Source organism: Colias croceus, chromosome 10, assembly GCF_905220415.1.
Source record: "Colias croceus chromosome 10, ilColCroc2.1".
In the NCBI taxonomy this organism is placed as follows: domain Eukaryota; kingdom Metazoa; phylum Arthropoda; class Insecta; order Lepidoptera; family Pieridae; genus Colias; species Colias croceus.
Window position 1 is genome coordinate 7,541,257 of NC_059546.1, and position 15,274 is coordinate 7,556,530.

The 15,274-nt window shown below is 31.1% G+C and overlaps 1 protein-coding gene across 1 annotated transcript in view; it reads left to right on the forward strand.

Moving 5' to 3' along the window:
* The window catches only part of LOC123694872 (cadherin-99C), a 155,204-nt gene that overhangs the window by 86,174 nt on the left and 53,756 nt on the right, over positions 1–15,274 (forward strand). The window contains exon 3 of the mRNA XM_045640474.1: positions 4,427–4,485. The gene's annotated coding sequence lies outside the window, so the exon portion shown is untranslated. The remainder of the gene's footprint in view (positions 1–4,426; positions 4,486–15,274) is intronic.

Sequence of the window (15,274 nt, forward strand, 5' to 3'; positions counted from 1 at the left end):
ACAGGAGCGTAGCCACGCGGGTGACACGCGAGGCACAGCTAGTACATAATATACAGGGTTACTTGTAAAACACCAGCAACCTCGCAGGACAAGATAGCTAACATCATAAGAAACAACATTTGTTCTACGACTTTTAATAATTTGTTAGATTTTATTTTCATACAAAAATAAATGTTCATTTAATTTTCCGTTTGAATATTATAAACTCTACACGCATTCCAAAAAATACGTAAACAAGAAGCGAACGGGAGGGGAAAGGGGGCGTGGCGTCGTCCTTTCGATAATGAATAGAACATAGACTTACAAATGTTAGGAGAGTACAATAAAAGCTTAAAAAATCATTTAAAAATAATTTATTGCGTTATGCCAAAAGTCGTAGATCAAAATGTTGTTACTTATGATGTTAGCTATCTTGTCCTGCGAGGTTGCCGGTGTTTTACAAATAACCCTGTATAGGTATATATATAACTTTCAAGTCTAACTGCGGTTGAAATAATTCATAGCTAAATAGCTACAGTACGAAACAAGTAACATAATTAAACAAGGATAACATCTAACTAAATCCAAATATTTTAATAAATAATTATTGACAGTTATGTCCACTAAATACCAGAGATGAATTAACAGGCAGTTTATTTAACAGGACATTTAATTATGTACAAAATTGCAAGCGCAAGCAATTTAAATTCTATATTATATTATGACTATAGTAACTCGATTTCTATGCCTTGTGATGAAATTAATTCGATATCTTGTTATGAAAACTGTCCATTAAGATAAGCTTTTGCTATACAAATAAATATAAATACTAATCTTTAGTGTCCTTTGATAATGGTTGCATAATTAGTTGACTAACTGGAAATATAGGTACCTTGTAATTTTGTGTATTGTATTGTGTTAGGTATATATACGTCGCCGTCATTTGTTGAATCTGCTATGTAGTTGAATGACTAGCGCGTTCATTGAATGACAAAATTCAATCAATTAAATGACAAGGCCGAACGTTGATTTAACAAGCGTCACTCAACGTCCAATTATTTAGCGGATTGTATATAAGTAATAACTAATAAGCTACGTCTGCTAGAAGACGATTGCGAGGAGTTGCGACGGAGTCTCTTTATGTAGATAAAAACCTTATTAAAAAAACCTTATCCAAACCAACGATGGCTAATCGATGTTCAGTTAAGACGTTGAACGTTACATTAAACAACATTAAACAACGAGTTGTCATTTAGTCATTCAATCAAATAGCAGATTTAACCATATGACTGCGACATGTATAGGAACCTGTTATGATTCGGTTGTCATGCTTTTCCACCCACATGGGTAATGAAAGTTGGAAGGGGTTCGTTAGTGTCCTCCTGACGTCAGATTACATAGAATACGATTTATTGGTGCAGCAATTTTACGTCAATTGTAGTAATTCTGGAATGATTAATGTATTTAATGTTATTCATAATTTTATTGCTACTGGAGGGAATTGCTGTTTGTGAGATATTATACATGAGAATATGAGGGCTTTTGGATTTATTTATGTTATTTATATCGTTCAGAATACTATAGCAAATTCTTAAAAAAATGTTACTTAAGTAATTAAATTTGGTCAAATATTTATTTATTCTTGTAGCCAATAATAGCAGTCAACAAAACAGAAATACCTGTTAAAATTTATGCTTTAATAAAGACATACACATCAAATAGGTATATCTTACATCCAATTGAATATTCTAATGAATAAAAACACGAATCAAAGAAATGTCTATATTATCAAGGACATAAATACACGACACGTAATAAACATATCCGTGAGTGCAATCTACATTTCTAGCGATTACCGAAATTATGTTCCAATCACTGAGTCATATAACCGGTTCACATCCCACGTAGACTGGTCAGTTGACATCATTTGGATTGTCTATTAATAAATAACTCTTTATAGTTCGTAAGTCCTTTTTTCGATAAGTGTATCTGTCTATAAGGACTTGTGTTACAATAAATAGGCACATTTAGTTACAAGTAGATAATACATTGGAAAACAGATCCATTTGTAAAAAAAAACCTGAATGGAGAGAACTTTTTATCATCAGTATTCGTTCGTGCAGTTTCTGTATATTACAAATTTGCAAATTTGTTAACATATTTTTTTCAACAAATTTGCATGTATCTTATGGCAATAATTCAACACATATTTAATGAAAAATCCGCACGTTTATTTGTTTAGATTCAAACATAAACATTTCATTGTATGCTTCAAATAAATATTTAATTGGTGGCTAATTACTGTTGGCTATTGTTTAAAATTCTTTCACACAATCGCCATTGTGGTTAGACAATGTTGGGAGTTGACCTCAGAGCTTGATGAAACATTTTTACTCAGGAATACTGCATCTTCAATGTATTTTAAGTGTTTTTTTTTTATCATCATCATCCTATATTATACCATAATCGGTAATCCACCACCCTGGAAAGGGCGGGCTGGCGGATGACACATGTTATCTAACTTTTGATTCTTCGACATGTGGGTTTCCTTACCATGTTTTTTTCCTTTACCGAGCAGTGGTGATGTTAACAACATGTGCAGATAAATTGAAAAATCTATTAATTTTCTTTGCCTGTTCTCGAACATCCGACTTATCTATTTGAAGTCCGAAGTCCTCACAACTGAGTCTCTCAGCTTTTTTAAATAGCATTAACTTTTTGGTTAGTTTCTTGAGCAAGTGTACAGGGTGTTATGTAATGCCAAGTGAAATGTCGTTGATACAGTTTTATTTTACTTTTTATGCAAATCAGAAGTGAAATAGAGCGTGAACCACACGAGAGTACATGCTGTAATGCATCATTTCGATTACATATTTTGAAGTGGATTGACAAAAAAAACTATATTCTTAATTTTAAAGTTTATAATGATAATATACGTAATTAATCCTTGACTGCAGTCTATATCCATCGCATTAACCTGACTCTTTATATGAAATTGAATCTTAAAATTGCCCAATAACCGTTACTTAGATTGTATATTTCAAATCTTCTTAATTGCTAGTTTACTCCTGTCGTGATAAAAGCTCATTCCTCGACTTTTGATAATAATTAAATTGTCTTACAAAAATTACAACTGCGTGTCCCAACTATGCTAAAGGATAGGGTCACTTCCGCATTATAATTTATTAGTATTATAATTATTTTCTCATTTAGTAGACAATATGAACTTGTAAGTGCCATTCAAGGGACCGCACAGATTGCCTTTGCCCTTCCTTTATCTACCTAATGTAGCTATTTTCTGTGAGAAAGTCGACTTCACCTTTTGTATTGATATTTAAACGTCTATCGTTTAAATATCGTTATGGCAAGATTGATTTGTTAGACTGGGACAGAGGTTTGCAAACTTTTACGCTGATAGGGTTGGTTAGCTTCAATATAAATAACTATTTAGAAGCTGAAATCAGTAATGTGTGTTTATGTAGAAATTCGAGTGATTGTATATTGTATTTGTTTATTGTTAAATCCTTACTAATATTATAAATGCGAAAGTAACTCTGTCTGTCTGTCTGTCTGTTACTCAATCACGCCTAAACTACTGAACCAATTTGCATGAAATTTGGTATGGAGATATTTTGATACCCGAGAAAGGACATAGGCTACCTTTTATTGCGAAATATGTACCACGGGCGAAGCCGGGGCGGACAACTAGTTACATTATATTTCTGTTGCATGTCATCAAAACGTTCAAAACATAATTATTTAAACAGTACGTAAACTTAAAAAAATACCTGAGTACTGTACTTTTGTTTCCTTAAAAACTTACTAGAATTCGCATTTTTAGGGCAAGTTGAGCTAAATTATTTCTTGAAGGACCTCCATGGTTTGGCGACCCCTGACTATATATACAATCATTTATATGCGCATTACGTATGTTACAACTACGCTACGTCTCGTTAAAGGGTGAATTGAGACGAATGTATGTTTTATGTTGAATAAAGATAAATAATCATTATAGTAGGATTTATGCAGCGCTTTATAATATGTGGGTATATAATGGGTACCATTGTTTTGTAAATGGTTCAAAAACATGTTCATATTGTATTTTAATCCTGTTCAATACTTACCACCATTCTATCTTTTCGCATCATTTTAGTTTATTAAGTTATTATAGAAAATACCTTTTGTATTTTATTAATTCCCTGTGATGTTTACTGCACATCTATTAAAGCTATAAATAAGTGCTGATTTACACAGGGTCAGTAACTGACTACAAATTCGAGGCAAATCAGTGCTGACCTGAAAAAAAACCCTGTGTAAACAGATTTGAAATCAGTACAGAGGCTTGAAGTCTATGTAAACCGTTAAAGTCAGTCGCTTGTCTACTGACCCTGTGTAAATCAGCACTTAGACTCGAATACTAATACTTGTTGTGTTTATTTTGTTTCAGATGGATCACTGGAAGTGATAATTTGAGGAATGCGATTACATCGATTTAATAATTGTTGCGTAAGTACAACATCAATATAATAAATAATAATATTATAAAAAAGTAAAAGGTCTCTTTCAAGAGATGTTTGATAAGCTCCTCCTCTCCTATCTTAATATGAAAGAAATATAAATGTTTAACATTATTTTATTGTTTCGGTTAATCTTTAGATATGAAATCAAAATTACTTACTTACTTGTTTACGTTAATTAAGTTAAATAAATTAAACAATGACCTAGGCTATAATATTATATATAGTAATATATACACATGATATTACATAATAATACATAATGATATTAAGAAATCGAAATCATGAACATCAGTGTAAGTCCGTCTCGAAGTCTAATCATTTGTATATTTTAAAAGGTAAATTGATTAGACAAAAAATATTAAGTAGCATGTAATTCTATTTAAATACATTGATGCTATCTTTAATTATTGCAAATTGGACGTCTAACAGTAAATATATCTAATCGTTCCCATCTATATCTGATTATGCAAATGATTTGCTATTTCATAATAATAGTTATCCACTCTCTGACAGAGAAAGTTTATTTACTCCTTATATAGTTATTGTTATAAAACTTGTTATTATATTTAATTTTAAAGTATGGAAATTGCACATGCTTTATATGGTAACGTGGAACGGTGGAATATTCTTGTTATATTCTCAGTTTATAATATTATTGGTTTGTTATATTCTAAACTAACTTAGAATTATATAAGTCATATTTAAAGTACTTACGTTGCAAATCCTTTAAATCTGTTTAATTTTTATTAAGAAGGTGTCATCTCTATAAGGAATATAATATGGAGCAAAATATTTAAATATATTTACGAAAAAAATAATAATCCAAATGCTCGACTTAACCAAATTGAAGGAACTTTATCATCTCGCAGCGCCAAATTAAGATTAAATGAATTAAACTCATGGCGAAGATTAGGTATCTAGCGGATATATTTATAAATATTTATTTTAATTTCAATGGCTATGAAAATGATATCTTTATTTTAAAGGAAGCTACCTTAGACCTTACAGGAACCAAAACCGTAAACTTGTGGTTAGAACAAGGGCTTTCCCTTGGACGTTAGTTTCGGGTTGCCTTATCTGTGTGGTTGATTCATATTGCAAAGAATATTGCATTACAATTTTGTAACAGAATAGATATGTTATTACTTTCCTTGGTATTTCGTAATATAGATATTAGATATAATTGTGTTATATAGATATATAATTTATAGGTTAACTGAAGATCAGATAAAGAGAAATTTTATAGAAAACAAAAAAAACGTCTTAGAGGATATTAAAATATAATGGAAGCTTAAACATGGAACCCCACCTGCTTTTAGTCTTTGGAGTCAGTTTTTGAAGTGAAACTTCTTTAGGCGCGTTGAGAGTAAAATTTAAAGGTTGCGTCGAGGCAATACCGTCACGTCATGGAGAAGGCGACGATTTTGTTAACTTTAAATCTTGTCAAAACAGTTTAACTTCTGACATGTGTGCTCGGCGCACGTGCACACACGCTCTTTTTTAATGCAAATGGTAACTTAGATTGTCGTGAATTGATCCATCCTATTAAAAATTCATATAACACACATGTATCGGATTTCTTTACCTAATTTATTACATAATTTTTACTATTATTTGAGTTATGTCGGCATTTAGACTTTATTCTGTTCTCTAAATGGCAAGAAGTGGCCATAAAATATTATGAGACATTAATTCTGTTAGGCAAAGTTTTGTGAAATATCAATTTTATAAACGTTCAACTTGATTGTAGTAAGAGACAAGATTTTTTATACTAATGCATATGCATGATTTAGTTTGCTAATAACGTGCATAGCATAACTTGCCCTTATGCTGCATAAGGCCAAATTACAAAAAACAGCGAAAACTAAGTTTCAACTACCAGTTTATCTACTTATATTTAATTTTTGACCTAATTTCCTTAGAGTTCATAAATCTATTTACATAAATAAGAGCTGTTCTATTTTTGTCCAAACCGCTACCTCCAGCTATATCACAACAATTTGATCAACAATTTTCGCTATATCAGACCTATTTCTGATAAGCACGAGATATGCATATTTAGTTAATAACTGTGTGGGTTAAGAATCATATTCCAATGATCGCATAACGAGCTCCATTCTCAGCGATGATAAAACCTTTAGATATGGAGCAAATGTCGTAATATAATTATATAGAAAATACGAGATATATGAGAACAATTTACACTTCAAACGAAGTTGTGATATAAATAAAATAGGAGTAGAAATTACAATATGTGATACAGAAGCGTGTGTGCAAAATATAAATCAGGAAAACACGTTTTCCCTTATTTGAGAGCGTAAACTATCAAAGTATTCGTATCGTCATCGAGAGCATTATTTGTATGGCAATTTGAAGTGTTCGTATAACTAATAAAATTATCGTGTCACAAATCACAATATATAGTGACTTATGACCATACTCCTCCGAAACAACTGGACCGATTCTAATGAACTTTTGTGTGCATTTTAGGAAGATCTGAAAATTGGTCAATTTTTTTGTCTAAGCTAATAAAATAAGAAGAATTTAGTGTTTTATAAAACATTACACGTTTTATTATATCCTTGAGGTAATATGTATCTGACCCTTTTAAGAGTTGAATCATTTATAAAAATCTCAAATCGGAAATAACAGTGAGTCTTCTCAAATGGGGTGTTCCCGAGCTAAAAATCGACGCGTCATCATTAAAAATGATTTCTGTAAAAGTCATAATCTTTATGAAATCCAGTAGACTAATCAGTCGATAGTAAAAGAAATTAAAATAAAAACTAGAAATATTAAAGAAAGGAAATGCAGGCACCTGCGTGGCAACTCCGTGGGAAGTATAAATTATTGAACATAACTCTAGTTACATACATGTGTGGTATTATTTTGCTTTTTAATTGTCAACTTATGTGATTTTTATATTCTTTGATGCTGTTATTTAAATTTCATAGAAAGTTCATAAATTGTTATTATGAAATTACGATATTAAATACATCGATAGTAAAACGTTATGGTTTTTTGGGCAGCCTTCTTATTTAAAAAGTAGTAATTTCACTTTACGCTTTTACTTAACATAAAAAAGTAATTTTAACCAATTATATGTAATTTGTAATATAAAAATAATATACTAACTACTAACTGATAGATGGTTCAGACACACAAAACTAAACATAAACACCCTCCCTTACGAACAAAATTTAATTATTAAAAAACAAGTACGCACCTTAAAATCGTAACTTTTTACGTTCCGTAGCTTAGCATAAAGATACAATCGACACACCAGACAGAACAGTCCAAAGCATTGAATTAACTCGCCAATTCCTTGAAAAAATAAACAGGTGTTGGCAAACCAAATACAACATATATAAATTGCAGCCTGTCTAGAACAACTATGTTGATTTCGTCATTGCACTAAACCACATTCCACTAGTACGAATTAAGCGAACCAACATTATGACAGGCCAGTTAAAGGTTAAACGATAACGCTATGTAAAATGCTGTAATTTGTCTTCTAGATCACGTAATGAAGGTGTCAAAAATAAAACGGGGTTTAAGGGACAGTTTTGATTAATTTACGTCGGACGTTGACTTGTGTTGTGGCGTGTTTAGATAATGTCGCGAATTTGTAATGGAAATCAGGCTAGATACAAACCCTTTAAATTTCCTTATCTATAAAGTTTGCGCTTTATTTCTGTAGCTAACATCACTTCGTATTTAAATATGATATTTTATGTGATCGCTTTTTAATAAATTTTCATTGTATGTATAACGCACACACTATTAATTGTAGATGTAAGAAAGCTAGAACATAGTGATATGCAAATGATATTATAAGCTGCTTTGCTATTTAGCATGTACCTATACAATGTACCCTGGAGCCAGAGTATTTTACCGATGTATTCATACACGCTACTTGCGAATAAACAAGGCATTCATTTGTGCCTTGCTGCTTGTTTTGAATTATATATTTGCATTTAACAGTGCTATAAATATGTCTCAACAAAATATAGACATTTAATGCTCTGGCTCCTTTAAAAGTTTTATGATATATTAACAAGAAATCAGTGAAAGTATTAAAATAAAAATTAATGAAAGGGTAAGAGCAATCTTTCTGGTGTAATTTACCCGAAATTAGATCTATACACGCCAGAAAGGATTAATCAATTTGTCTCAAATTTGAAAATAGCTCATGGCTTAAAATAAAGTAGACAGTATCAATAAATTATCTTTTCGCGATCTAGAATATGTTCTAAGGACAGGCTGATACATAATACCCATACTCGATAAATAAAAACTTTAACTAAAAGGAATGAGTAAAACTGCAAACCAGACTATTTATTTAAGCCATATATTTTATGGTATGTTTAATGACGGCACAACATGTTTATAGAAATAATCATTAAGCCAATAACCAGTCCCACTGTGCTTGCTAACAAGGATTCATATATTATATCATACCAGCCACGCAATATGTGAAATTTTCTCACGTTTTCTCATATGCTTGGAATTTTTATCAATGGATACAATTTATAATATAGTGAGGATTAGGGACATTCATTAATTCAAGTAGTATTTTAACGAATTGCATTATTTATTTGTAATCATAAGATGCAAAAACGTCAATAATCTCAGAGTTATGTAAATATGCAAATTTAAATATTAAATTTACTCTTCGTTCAATTTTTAGATTTCGTATTTTATTCTTTCCTAATAGCAAAAGCTTTCAAACATTTTCCTTATAAAGCAACAAACGTAAATATATACTTCGTAAATTCTTATCTTTTTTAGGATGTTAGTGTTTAGAGCTTTTGATTCACTATCACGTTTAGAAATGTGTTTACATATGTAATATTTGTTTAAACTTTCTACAGGAAGGTATGGTGCTAATAAAGTCGACCTCAATACCGCTTTTATCGCATTACTTTACGTATAAAATACGTAATATATTCGATGTTATGAAATAAATATTGAGATAAACAAAAGTTATTTAGAATTATACTAGTTTAATACTATAAGTGGTACAATTTATGAATTTATAAATGGTATACACGGTACACATAAAGGAGAATGCCCATTTTTGGTACTGGTTTTTCTCATGCATCAAGACAACAATATATTAAAAAAAATCTCGGCAATTTAGAGGCCTTCTTACCATCGGAAAATATATTTTGAACAGGGAATGTTTTGTAAAATCTAATAAGACATGTAATTGTTTAGATCCGTTATTATAGATTTAGTGTCCATTACCGTTTACATTTTTTCTACAGGTTTTTTCTCATGCATCAAGATAAAAATACTATTAAAAAAAATCTCGGCAATTTAGAGGCCTTCTTACTATCGGAAAATATATTTTGACCAGGGAATGTTTTGTATTAAAATCTAATAAGACATGTAATTGATTAGATCCGTTACCATAGATTTAGTATCCATTACTGGTTACCACGGTAACCAAGCGGTAACTATTATGACATTTACTATGGTAAATAGCTAATATTATTTTCATTGAATTACAAAAAATCAATTAACATAAAATCACTCTGTAAGGTATTGTTTTAAATACACTGTAGGTTGTTTTAACATAATATATAGTGAAGTAAAATAATATAAATATATATAAGAAAATATTATTATGACATAGCTTGTAAGATAGCTTGGAAGGTAACCAGTTATTTCTTATTTGTTTCTTTCTTCGAATATGCAGTGAAAAAATGATTCAAACAACAACAACAATATGCAAACCGAATAAAAACTCTATTGGCATTTTTTAAATATATATTTAGGTTTTCTTGAAATCCGTCCCGGAAGATTTCTGGTGCCTACCTACACTAGCCGATGAACAGATACACTTTGTCTGAAAGCATAAGCTCTACGCATAGATTAAATATTATGTTAAAGGAAAAATAGCTTTCAGACAATAAAATACTACCTAAATCACACATAAACCTAACTAAATCGGGTTTATTTAAGTTTTAAGGTTAATTCACATTTTTCTCAATATCTTGAAAACCCCTGTTTTTATCACAAAAAAATGTATTGGTAAAAATCTTTTGAATATCGAAGAACCCCCCAAAACCACTCTGGCATTGACGCAACACTATACTGTGGTCCATACTTTCATGGGCATTCTCCTTTCGTCTTAAACGACAATGAAGACGCGTTCACATTTACGAACAAAACTATCCATTTTAAAATATAAGCTGCAATTAATATAAATAACGAGCAACTCAGATACCATTTACGTAAGTGACATTATCAATTTATTGGCTTAACCGAATAAAAATTTACCATTTTGGTAGTGAATAGCCGGCGGCAGTCGTAGGCGTAAGGCTTTGGTGAAAACTGTCACAAATAAATTGACTATCGTATGACACGACTTCGTTTCATAATTCATTCGCAGTACAATAAGGTCGTGACCGAGTAATTGTTTGACACTTTCTTGAAGAAATTGAAATTGGCTTGTGGGAGATTGTAGGTAGCATTCGGATATTGGGTGTAGCCAATTATCCGTATTATGGTCAATGGGTCAAACGATTCCGATTTACTTTACTTTCCACTCCATTAAATAAATCGATTTGATACAACTCTGTTCAAGTGTAGGTATGCTGTATCTATAGACGTTAACAGTTAGCGTATTTGCTTTTACTTAACTTGCTGATGAGGTTTTTCGAATCGTTTTTTTATTGAGAGTAATGTTTAACGTGTGTTTGTACGTACGTATTTTTAACCGACTTCAAAAAAAAGGAGGAGGTTATCAATTCGGCCGGTATGTTTTTTTTTATGTATGTACACCGATTACTCCGAGGTTTCTGAACCGATTTACGTGATTCTTTTTTTGTCCGATGCGGGATGGTGTCGAATTGGTCCCATAAAAATTTTATTCGGATAGGCCCAGTAGTTTTTATTTTATGAGCATTTTTGTCTGTAGGTATTTGTGAATTTTGCAAGTGCAAGTTTGAAGTCGGTTGTTTTTAACGCAGTTATTACTTGTTAGTACAAACATTCGTTTATTTTGTTGTGTATGTTTAATTTGTACCGAGCAATTAAGTAGTTGTATTTAACAATTGTCATCTTCAAATCAATATTTAAAACAGTAACTATTTCATAATTAATTATAATGTGTCTATGAAATATTGTAAAAAAAATATGTATATATTATGTATTTAGTTACCTATATTGGAAGTAAGAAGAGGAAGTGACACTTAACATTTATCAATTACCATTTGCGGTTTTGATTATGTCAATTGCAAGGCAAAAAAAAATATACATCATGTTGCGTAGGATTTCAATCGCTCTATATAGAGCACAGACGAGTAAGGCCATTAAAAGAGGCTTAAAAAATCAATTTTAAATATAAAAGTTATTCATGAAATTAACATAGACCTCAGTAATAACTCATTATCAGATCTATACAAAAGTAAAAACCAAGTAAAAACCATGAATTCATTCGTGAATGAATTGAAGTATTGACAAGTTTCTTACAAGATACCTGGGTCTTTGAACTAGTGTGAAGTACTCTAAGTAAAACTTTTTGTAGAATAATAAACTTTTAACAGATATACATAGAATAAAATAATAGCGCTATTATTGGTAATAACTAACAAGCTTGTTAAGGATTTCGATTTGCAATTTGTTTTTAGTTATTATTCTAGCTCGTGTATTAAAGCCGTGTGCTCGTGTGTTAATACTAATTATATGAGATTCATAACATAAAATTATATCGTTGGTAAATTTTATTACACTTTATAGGTAGTTAGGTAAGGTATAAGTCTAGGTATAGATTTAATCATCTACATACTTAGATTACTAACTAATTAGATTAAATCTATAAAAATAAATAAGAACATAATTATGTTATTTCCTTTATACTGAAAATAACATATGTACTTATAAAGTCATTTATTCAAATGAATGATACAATATTATTATATTTGTAGAAATATTTGTTACGCCTGGCTATTGTAGTTTCACTGGTTTCACTGGTAAAATTTCATTACAAAATTTTAATTGAAAACAATTTTTTTAACATACGAATTATGTATTTTAGAATACATGTCATAATTAATAATTTGGTTTCATTTTGCTAGTTTTTCTCAGGTTAATAATTATCTTATGCATACTTTCTCTTGTGTCCAGTTTTAGCATTATTTCCTATTATTTTAAAGTCGCTAATTAATTAGAAAATAGGTAGGTACTTGAGATTCATTTAATATTAAAACAATTTAAATGCTTAAAGTCCAGCATGCCTGCAATGGATGCCACTAGATAGCATCGTAGGCTATTTAAAATGGCATTATTGGCGTAGGAGCAGCGCTGAAACAATAAATTTCTATTGTACCCTCTAGATGCCTGATAATTTTGACATGCCATACTCGTGCATAAATTGTTTATGTTTGATGAACTTGCAGTCCTTTTTCCCATGCGCCTATTTGTCAGCTGAATTTATGGTTTGGGAGATATGTTCATTTTCAATGTGTGTTTTGATGTAAGATACGATTGAAGTACGTAGTCAGTTTAAAATGTTTTTTTTTATTGAATCATGCAACTCTAAGGTCTATCATTCATTTGTCATGTAAAGTGAAAAGTCTACTACTTGTTCTGTATAAAATATTTCGTAACTACGCAATGTTTATTCAATACGTTGATCGATTCATTTGTTCACACTGATTTAACGGGCACATTGCCATGTTTTATCTCTGTCAAATCACACAGTAATGTCAATTTATTATCGAAAATTAAAAATGTAAACATATAACAGAGTCATAAATAATATCGAAGACATGTCCCTACATTCGTATAAATACGGTATGTATTGAAAAACATTTGAACAGACCTGTTGAATAAATTTTACGGTAATCTTTGAATTATGGCTGCATTTGAATTTGTTATGTTAACCGTAACATCTGGCTCTTAGGCGCGGTTTAGACTGCACAAATTGTGACATTAACAGCAATGATACGAACAATACTTCTCACGTAAAATAGACCTGTTTCATAATAATGTAATTCGGTCGATTGTTACAACATTTTGGTAATTGATAAATCAAAATGTAAACGAGGTACAACACACTATAAATGAGTTGTCTTAGTTCGTATATGTATTAAGATATTAAACTGTAATCCATTTAAATACAATAAAAGGAAAGCTGCAATGTAAACTGTTATGGAAAAATTTCACTATTCGTATTCTATCCAATCAGAATGCGCAGTTCAATTTGTATGCTGTTACTTTGTTTGGATGACATTCCTGACAATATATCCTTCTTTGTTTCATTGTAAATGGTATTTATTTCCCTGTCTTCTTGTAAGCACAATGACTTGTAATATCGTCACCTGCACAGATCTCAGTTGTTCTTGGTTAATGTACTTGCATTCAGGATGTGCATAAATTTTACACCAAGCCTTGTCGCACGTGAAGTCACGTAGTTAAACACCTTTTAGATTATTTAGCTTCAACATCAATCAAGTGCTGTTCCCGCTCTGTAAATCTCAGCCAGAAGAAACTACTGGGCGGATGTTATTTTCTTTGACCATTGATGCATGTGTCATCGGTTTTTTGGTGTAGGTGTTTTTGTTTTCCTCTTTAGTATCTTGTTAGTTTTCCATGTATGATTCATGAATGTTCTTGCTTGGTTTATGTGAGGCTTCTTTACATGATATAGGGGAAGGAGACCTAAAGTGGGCACATAGCCTAAAGCGGGCACTCAGTATAGTGTCGGAATTTTAAATAATGGCGCGCGCGCGACGCGTGAGCACGATCCCCACACCCCTAGCCCACCTCGCGGCAGTCGTTCGATTCGCTTGCGAGCACGCATTTACAAGCTGCAACAAATAAATGTTTTTCGATGATTTTTGAAAAATATTGCAAGGTATGTAATATGTGTTCTTTTTATTTTGGTGTTTACAATCCTTTAACCAAAATTTGTAAGTTATTAAGTGGCTATCTGGCCGTATTTTAGTTCCATAAAAATCCACGTGTCTAAAAATTTTGATGTTAGAATTTCGTCTGAACCTTTCATATGTCGAAAAAGGCAAAGCGGGCAGGGTAAAGCGGGCACGCGCCCGCTTTGCCCCGTCCGCTAAAATTCACTTACATTCTTTCTTTCATTCATTACACACACATACATTCTTTTGTTAATTTGCTTTTTCCTTTCATATGGTTAGTAAACATAAGCGTTAAACTTCACAAGCCTCATGGCAACGCTCAACTATGCAGCAAGCAATGCGAGAAGTGCAAGAGTTAGGAAAACCTGTCAAAAAAGTAGCAACTAAATATGGGATTCCAAGAACGACATTGCAAAGACATCTTAAATCGTTCGTGTAATGAGCTTGGTAGGTTTACTACTGTCTTTTCTACGGAACAAGATATGGAGCTTTTGGAATACGTGGACTCTTTATTTTACGGGCTGTCTAAACAAGAATTTATGGAACTTACCTATTAGGTACATTATTTTAGGAATTATTTTGTTTAAATACTTGTCGTTCACATGTTATGCCGACCTTTATAATTTGTTTCATCATTAATGACAATTATAAATTTATTTTTAATTTTGTAATGAGACTAGTTATATGAGACTTTTATTTTTTTAAGTTCCTTTGTTTCATATATAAATTTTAAAATAATTGTGTGACTGTTTGAAATACATAACTTATAAAATATTTTTGTCTTTTACTCTATTTATTATATATATTATTTGTGGCTGTATATTTTGAAATCTGCTGTTTAAATCCAGGCCTGCCCACTTTACCTAACTACTGCCCGTTTTGCCCTAAACG